Raw genomic sequence first — 7,755 nt, 5'->3', positions numbered from 1 at the left:
CCTCAATGCTTTGGAAGTTTCATTTACCAGCTCAGCTCCCCCCCTCATTATTTTTTTGTGATGCTGAGGATCCAGCTCATTTTTGGTACCTGCTATGTGTGTTATGTTAGGATTTTGTAATATTACTTACTCAGAATTCATGCTGCCAGACTGAAATATGTTGATAGGGCAAAAAAAAAAAAAAAATCAAAGCAATGCAAATGTTAGCACAAAAGAATTCAACATATCCATCATCAACTTCAAAAGACTCCAGACTACTATGTGTAAGGTACACAATATTTTGAGGAGCCGAGTAGGGCTGTCTGGAAAATACAAGATTTTCATGCAGAAAACTTAATCCAGTCATGAGAAAATCTGGATGTTTCTTGGTTTGTCACTGTATACACAAGTTTTTGAAGGGAGAATATTTCTGTATTTTCAATAATCCATCATCCATTGCATTTTTTTTTCATATCCATCAATTTTTACATTTTATTGCCCATATCTCAGGAGATATTTAAAGTAAGATTAATTTGATGAAGCATTCTCAGTAAATCTAGAACATATTTCATATCCAAATTTAGTCAGGCCCTTTAATAACATTCGCTGTTTTGTAGTATACATAAAATAAGTTAGTGCGATACATCACTGAGGTATCATTTAAGAGGTAAATACCCTATAGATTTGGATTTCTCATCCCAATTCCTTGGCATTCAATAATATAAGTGTCTTTAGAGGAATCTTCTTCATCTTCTGATTTCTTCACAGTAAATTTAGCCTTTGCTAGTTGTTCAGCAAAATGTATAGCAGTTTGTGTATGGAGTGTAACTGGTCCTGTTTTTATTCTGGAAACTCCATTGGCTAATGCCATGAAAATAATCAGCTGGTCTTGCAGAAGCTCATCCACAGTTCCACCATGTCTAAGATTAGCTAACAGCATTTCAGCAGCATCAATTCCAACCTTGTCTGCATTTACACTTCGTTTCCCAAGCGATGATCCAGCAAACAAACAGCCTGTGGATGTCTCAGCAATAATTATTATTCCATTTCCATTGCCAAATGCTTGGTCTTTGGGTTCCTGAACAGGCTGGATGTTAACATATAGATCTCTGATCTCCTTTCTGATGCATCTCACAGCCGCTGCTGCCATATCTTTTGCTACTTTAAATGGCAGAACACCAGCAACAAAAGCTCTTCCATATATCTTAGTCACAGAGCCACGATCAGTCAAATTTATTGGGTTCAAGTGTGTAACTGGTGACATCCGAACAATCACTTCACCACCACCTTTTGGATAATAGCCCCTCATTTTGATGTCACAATTAAAATTAAAACCAAATTTTTCAACAATTGGCTTGAAGACCATCACTGTGTAGTCGATCTGTGGTGCCATTTCAGCATTAGTTCCACCTTTCAAATGAAGTTCTGATGGAGAAGCAGCAAACAGAACACATGGCATTGAAACCTGCATCAAGAGGCACACACTCCCTGCTGTCTTGGTATCTGCTGTGTGGGTTCCACCTTTGATCTTCGCTGCTCCCTCCAGTTGCCCATCACACAAATCTCCAATCATTTCCAGTCCAGATAAATGTTGAGGCCTTCAGGCCTTCACTCAAGCCTGGCGTGCTGCGGCCCGCCCGGATCTTCTGCACCCTCAAGGGGAGGCCCAGGACACAGCTGAGGGCGGTGGAGACCCTGAGGATCTGGCCGCCCCCTTCCAAGATCCCGCCGTCGACCTCCACCCGCTGCCCCGCCATGGGGGGCGCCTCGGGGCCTGGCCCGCTGCGACATCGCCTTTGCAGCAGAAAGAATAAACGCCCCGCAGCTCTGAAACTTCCATCCACGCCCAGGGTTGCGGAGTTTCCATTGCATTTTAAATGAATGTATAAACTAGTCTTCAGCAGTGATATTAAACCTTGGGACATTCTTTTAGGATAGTGGGTGGTGTCATATACAACATATTTACAATTATTTTAAGTGTGGAAGTAATAACTGGGAGTTTAGGAAATGGATTCATAGCACTGGTGAACTGTGTGGATGGGTCAAGAGAAGGTCTCTTCAGTTGAACGAATCCTCAGAGCTCTGGCAATCTCCAGAATTGGTGTGCTCTCATCAATACCAATCAATATCCTTGCACCTGTGCTTTGTCTAGATTCGTTGCTGACTGCAAAAATGATGAAAACGACTGTTTTGATCTGGACAGCGATCAATCCTTTCAACTTCTGTCAACAAGCCTTGGCATCTTTTATTTTCTTAAAATAGCTAGTTTTTCTTAGTCTATTTTTCTCTACTTAAGGTGGAGAGTTAAAAAAGTGGTTTCAGTGATGCTGCTGGAGTCTCTGATGTTCTTGTTTTTAAATATTATACTTACAAACAAACATATTGATGGCTGGGATGAATATGAAAGAAACCCATCTCACAGTTCCATTTTCAGAAACACTGTACAAACTACCAAACTTCTTTTTCTCATCAACTCTATGTTCATGTTCATCCCCTTTTCTGTGTCCTTACTGGCTTTTTGCCTGCTAATCATGTCCTGTGGAAACATCTGAAGAGATGCAGCACAATGTCAGAGGGTTCAGAGATGCCTGCCCATGGCCCACGGGAAAGCCTTACAAACTGTGATCACCTTTCTCCTGCTACATACCATGTTCTTCTCATGTCATACAAATTTCTAGCTCTGAATTAATGGGGAGTAATCTTATCTTTTATATACACACACACACAAACACATATATATATATATATATATATATATATATAGAGAGAGAGAGAGAGAGAGAGAGAGAATTTTTTTTGAAGATGTCAAAACTTTATTTATTTTTAAATTTTTTTTGTATTTTATTTTATTTATTTATTTTTTATTGGTTGTTCACATCATTACAAAGCTCATGACATATCATCTTTCATACTTTTGATTCAAGTGGGTTATGAACTCCCATTTTTACCCCAAATACAAGTTGAAGAATCACATCGGTTACACATCCACATTTTTACATAATACCATATTAATGACTGTTGTATTCTGCTACCTTTCCTAACCCCTACTATCCCCCCTCCCCTTCCCTCTCATCTTCCCTCTCTACCCCATCTGCTGTTGCTTGATTCTCTCCATTGTTTTCTTTCCCCCTTTCCCCTCACAAACTCTTATATGCAATTTTGTGTAACAATAAGGGTCTCCTTCCATTTCCATACAGTTTCCCTTCTCTCTCCCTTTCTCTCCCCTCACTCGTCTCTGTTTAATGTTAATCTTTTCCTCATGCTCTTCTTCCCTGTTCTGTTCTTAGTTGCTCTCTTTATATCAGAGAAGACATTTGGCATTTGTTTTTTAAGGATTGGCTAGCTTCACTTAGCATAATCTGCTCTAATGCCATCCATTTCCCTGCAAAATCCATGATTTTGTCATTTTTTAGTGCTGCGTAATACACCATTGTGTATAAATGCCACATTTTTTTTATCCATTCATCTATTGAAGGGCATCTAGTTTGATTCCAGAGTCTAGCTATTGTGAATTGTGCTGCTATGATCATTGACGTGGCAGTATCCTTATAGTATGCTCTTTTAAGGTCCTCAGGGAATAGACCGAGAAGGGCGATAGCTGGGTCAAATGGTGGTTCCATTCCCAGCTTTCCCAGGAATCTCCATACTGCTTTCCAAATTGGCTGCCCCAATTTGCAGTCCCACCAGCAATGTACAAGTGAACCCTTTTCCCCACATCCTCGCCAGCACTTATTGTTGTTTGACTTCATAATGGCTGCCAATCTTACTGGAGTGAGATGGTACCTTAGGGTGGTTTTGATTTGCATTTCTCTGACTGCTAGAGATGGTGAGCATTTTTTCATGTACTTATTGATTGATTGTATGTCCTCCTCTGAGAAATGTCTGTTCAGGTCCTTGGCCCATTTGTTGATTGGGTTATTTGTTATCTTATTGTTTAATTTTTTGAGTTCTTTGTATATTATGGATATTAGGGCTCTATCTGAAGTGTGAGGAGTAAAAATTTGTTCCCAGGATGTAGGTTCCCTATTTACCTCTCTTATTGTTTCTCTTGCTGAGAAAAAACTTTTTAGTTTAAGTAAGTCCCATTTGTTTATTCTTGTATTTAACTCTTGGGCTATGGGCATCCTATTAAGGAATTTGGAGCCCGACCCCACAATATGTAGATTGGAGCCAACTTTTTCTTCTATCAGGCGCAGAGTCTCTGATTTGATATCAAGCTCTTTGATCCATTTTGAATTAACTTTTGTGCATGGCAAGAGAAAGGGATTCAGCTTCATTTTGTTGCATATGGATTTCCAGTTTTCCCAGCACCATTTGTTGAAGATGCTATCTTTTCGCCATTGCATGCTTTTAGCGCCTTTATCAAAAAAAGAAAGTTGTAGTTTTGTGGATTGGTCTCTGTGTCCTCTATTCTGTACCATTGGTCCACCTGCCTGTTTTGGTACCAGTACCATGCTGTTTTTATTACTATTGCTCTGTAGTACAGTTTGAAATCTGGTATCGCTATACCTCCCAATTCACACTTCCTGCTTAGAATTGCTTTTGCTATTCTGGGTCTTTTGTTTTTCCATATGAATTTCATGATAGCTTTATCTATTTCTACAAGAAATGCCATTGGGATTTTGATTGGCATTGCGTTGAACCTGTAGAGAACTTTGGGTAATATCGCCATTTTGATGATGTTGGTTCTGCCTATCCATGAACAGGGTACATTTTTCCATCTTCTAAGATCTTCCTCTATCTCTCTCTTTAGGGTTCTGTAGTTTTCATTGTATAAATTGTTCACCTCTTTTGTTAGGTTGATTCCCAAGTATTTTATTTTTTTTTTGAGGATATTGTAAGTGGGGTGGTTTTCCTCATTTCCGTTTCAGAAGTTTTGTTGCTGATATACAGGAATGCCTTTGATTTATGCATGTTGATTTTATATCCTGCCACTTTGCTGAATTCATTTATTAGTTCTAGTAGTTTCTTTGTAGACCCTTTTGGGTCTTCTAGGTATAGGATCATGTCGTCCGCAAATAGTGATATTTTAAGTTCTTCTTTTCCTATTTTTATGCCTTTAATTTCTTTTGTCTGTCTAATTGCTCCGGCTAATATTTCAAGGACTAAATTAAATAGAAGTGGTGAGAGAGGGCATCCCTGTCTTGTTCCAGATTTTAGCGGGAATGCCTTTAGTTTTTCTCCATTTAGAATGATGGTAGCCTGAGGCTTAGCATATATAGCTTTTACAATGTTGAGGTAAGTTCCTGTTATCCCTAGTTTTTCTAGTGTTTTGAACATAAAGGAATGCTGTACTTTGTCAAATGCTTTTTCTGCATCTATCGAGACGATCATATGGTTCTTATCTTTAAGTCTATTGATGTGGTGAATAACATTTATTGATTTCCGTATATTGAACCAACCTTGCATCCCGGGATGAATCCTACTTGATCATGGTGCACAATTTTTTTGATATGCTTTTGTATTCGATTCACCAGGATTTTATTGAGAATTTTTGCATCTATGTTCATTAGAGATATTGGTCTGTAGTTTTCTTTCTTTGAAGTTTCTTTGTCTGGTTTTGGGATCAGGGTTATGTTGGCCTCATAGAATGAATTTGGAAGAGCTCCTTCTTTTTCTATTTCTTGAAATAGCTTGAAAAGTATTGGTATTAATTCTTCTTTGAAGGTTTTGTAGAACTCTGCTGTATACCCATCTGGTCCAGGGCTTTTCTTGGCTGGTAGTCTTTTGATGGCTTCTTCTATTTCTTCCTTTGTTATTGGTCCGTTTATATTGTGTGTGTCTTCCTGACTCAATCTGGGCAGATCATATGACTTAAAAAATTTATTGATATCTTCACTGTCTTCTATTTTATTAGAATATAGGGTTTCAAAATACTTTCTAATTATCTTCTGTATTTCTGTAGTGTCTGTTGTGATATTGCCTTTTTCATCCCGTATGTTAGTAATTTGAGTTTTCTCTCTTCTTCTCTTCGTTAGCACGGCTAAGGGTCTGTCGATCTTATTTATTTTTTCAAAGAACCAACTTTTAGTTTTATCAATTTTTTCAATGTTTTTTTTGTTTCATTTTCATTGATTTCCACTCTGATTTTAATTATTTCTTGTCTTCTTCTATGTTTGCTGTTGTTTTGCTCTTCCTTTTCTAGGGTTTTGAGATGTAGTGTGAGTTCATTTATTTGTTGTTTTTTTTTTTTCTTTTTTTGAGGTATGAACTCCAGGAAATGAATTTCCCTCTTAAAACTGCTTTCATTGTGTCCCATAGATTCCAGTATGTTGTGTCTGTATTGTTGTTTATCTCTAAGAATTTTTTGATTTCCTCCTTTATGTCTTCTGTAACCCATTGATCATTCAGTAACATATTGTTTATTTTCCATGTGATGCAGGATTTTTCCTTCCTTCTTTTATCATTGATTTCCAGTTTCATTCCATTATGATCAGATATGGTGCATGGTATTATCTCCACACCTTTATATTTACTAAGAGTTGTCCTATGGCATAATATATGATCTATCTTTGAGTAAGATCCATGTGTTGCTGAGAAGAACGTGTATCCACTTGATGATGGTTGATATATTCTATATATGTCAGTTAAGTCTAGGTTATTGATTGTGTCATTGAGTTCTATAGTTTCTTTATTCAGCTTTTGTCTGGAGGATCTGTTTAATGGCGAGAGGGTGTGTTGAAGTCACCCATAATTATTGTGTTGTGGTCTATTTGACTCTTGAACTTGAGGAGAGTTTGTTTTATGAACGTTGCTGCACCATTGTTTGGTGCATATAAATTGATAATTGTTATGTCTTGTTGGTGGATGGTTCCTTTTAACAGGATATAGTGTCCTTCTTTATCCCTTTTGATTAACTTAGGTTTGAAGTTGATTTTATTCTATATGAGTATGGCCACTCCTGCTTGCTTCCAAGGGCCATGTGAGTGGAATGATTTTTCCCAACCTTTCACCTTTAGCCTGTGTATGTCTTTTCCTATCATATGAGTCTCCTGAAGGCAGCATATTGTTGGATTTGTTTTTTTGATCCAGGTTACTAGCTTGTGTCTCTTGATTGGTGAGTTTAGTCCATTAACATTTAAGGTTGCAATTGAAATATGATTTGTACTTCCAGTCATGTTTATTTATTTATTTATTTTAGTTTGGCTAGTTTTAACTTTTTGGTTATTTTTTCTCCCCCTTTACTGAGATACCTCCTGCTGTTAGTTTTGGGCACTATTTTTCCATGCCTCTTCTTGTAGAATTTTGCCTAAAATGCTTTGCAGTGCTGGTTTTCTGGCTGCCAATTCTTTTAGCTTTTGTTTATCGTGAAAGATTTTAATTTCATTGTTAAATCTGAAGCTTAATTTTGCTGGATACAGTATTCTTGGTTGGAATCCATTATTTTTCAGCATTTGAAATACATTGTTCCAGGATCTTCTCGCTTTCAAAGTCTGTGATGAGAAATCGGCCGTTAACCTAATTGGTTTACCCCTGAATGTAATCTGCCTCCTTTCTCTAGTAGCTTTTAATATTCTCTCCTTGTTCTGTATGTTGGCTATCTTCATAATTATATGTCTTGGAGTTGGTGTATTATGGTTTTGGATGTTTGGGGTCCTGTAGGCTTCCAGGATTTGGCAGAGAGAGAATTTTTAAAAAATATTTGTATGTGGTGCTGAGGATCAAACCCAGTGCACCGCTCATGCCAGGCAAGCGCCCTACCGATTGAACCACATCCCCAGCCGAATCTTATCTTTTTATTGGCATGGTTACTGGAACAGCTTTTCCTTCAGGCCA

At 37.7% G+C, this 7,755-nt stretch overlaps 1 pseudogene; it reads right to left on the bottom strand.

Moving 5' to 3' along the window:
* Positions 1 to 457: 457 nt before the first annotated feature.
* Positions 458 to 1,746, bottom strand: LOC143396719 (RNA 3'-terminal phosphate cyclase pseudogene; annotated as a pseudogene).
* Positions 1,747 to 7,755: the final 6,009 nt, after the last annotated feature.

This window comes from Callospermophilus lateralis, chromosome 4 (assembly GCF_048772815.1).
Source record: "Callospermophilus lateralis isolate mCalLat2 chromosome 4, mCalLat2.hap1, whole genome shotgun sequence".
Taxonomy (NCBI): domain Eukaryota; kingdom Metazoa; phylum Chordata; class Mammalia; order Rodentia; family Sciuridae; genus Callospermophilus; species Callospermophilus lateralis.
The sequence above is the reverse complement of the archived record's forward strand: the minus strand, read 5'-3'. Positions and strand labels throughout refer to the sequence as shown.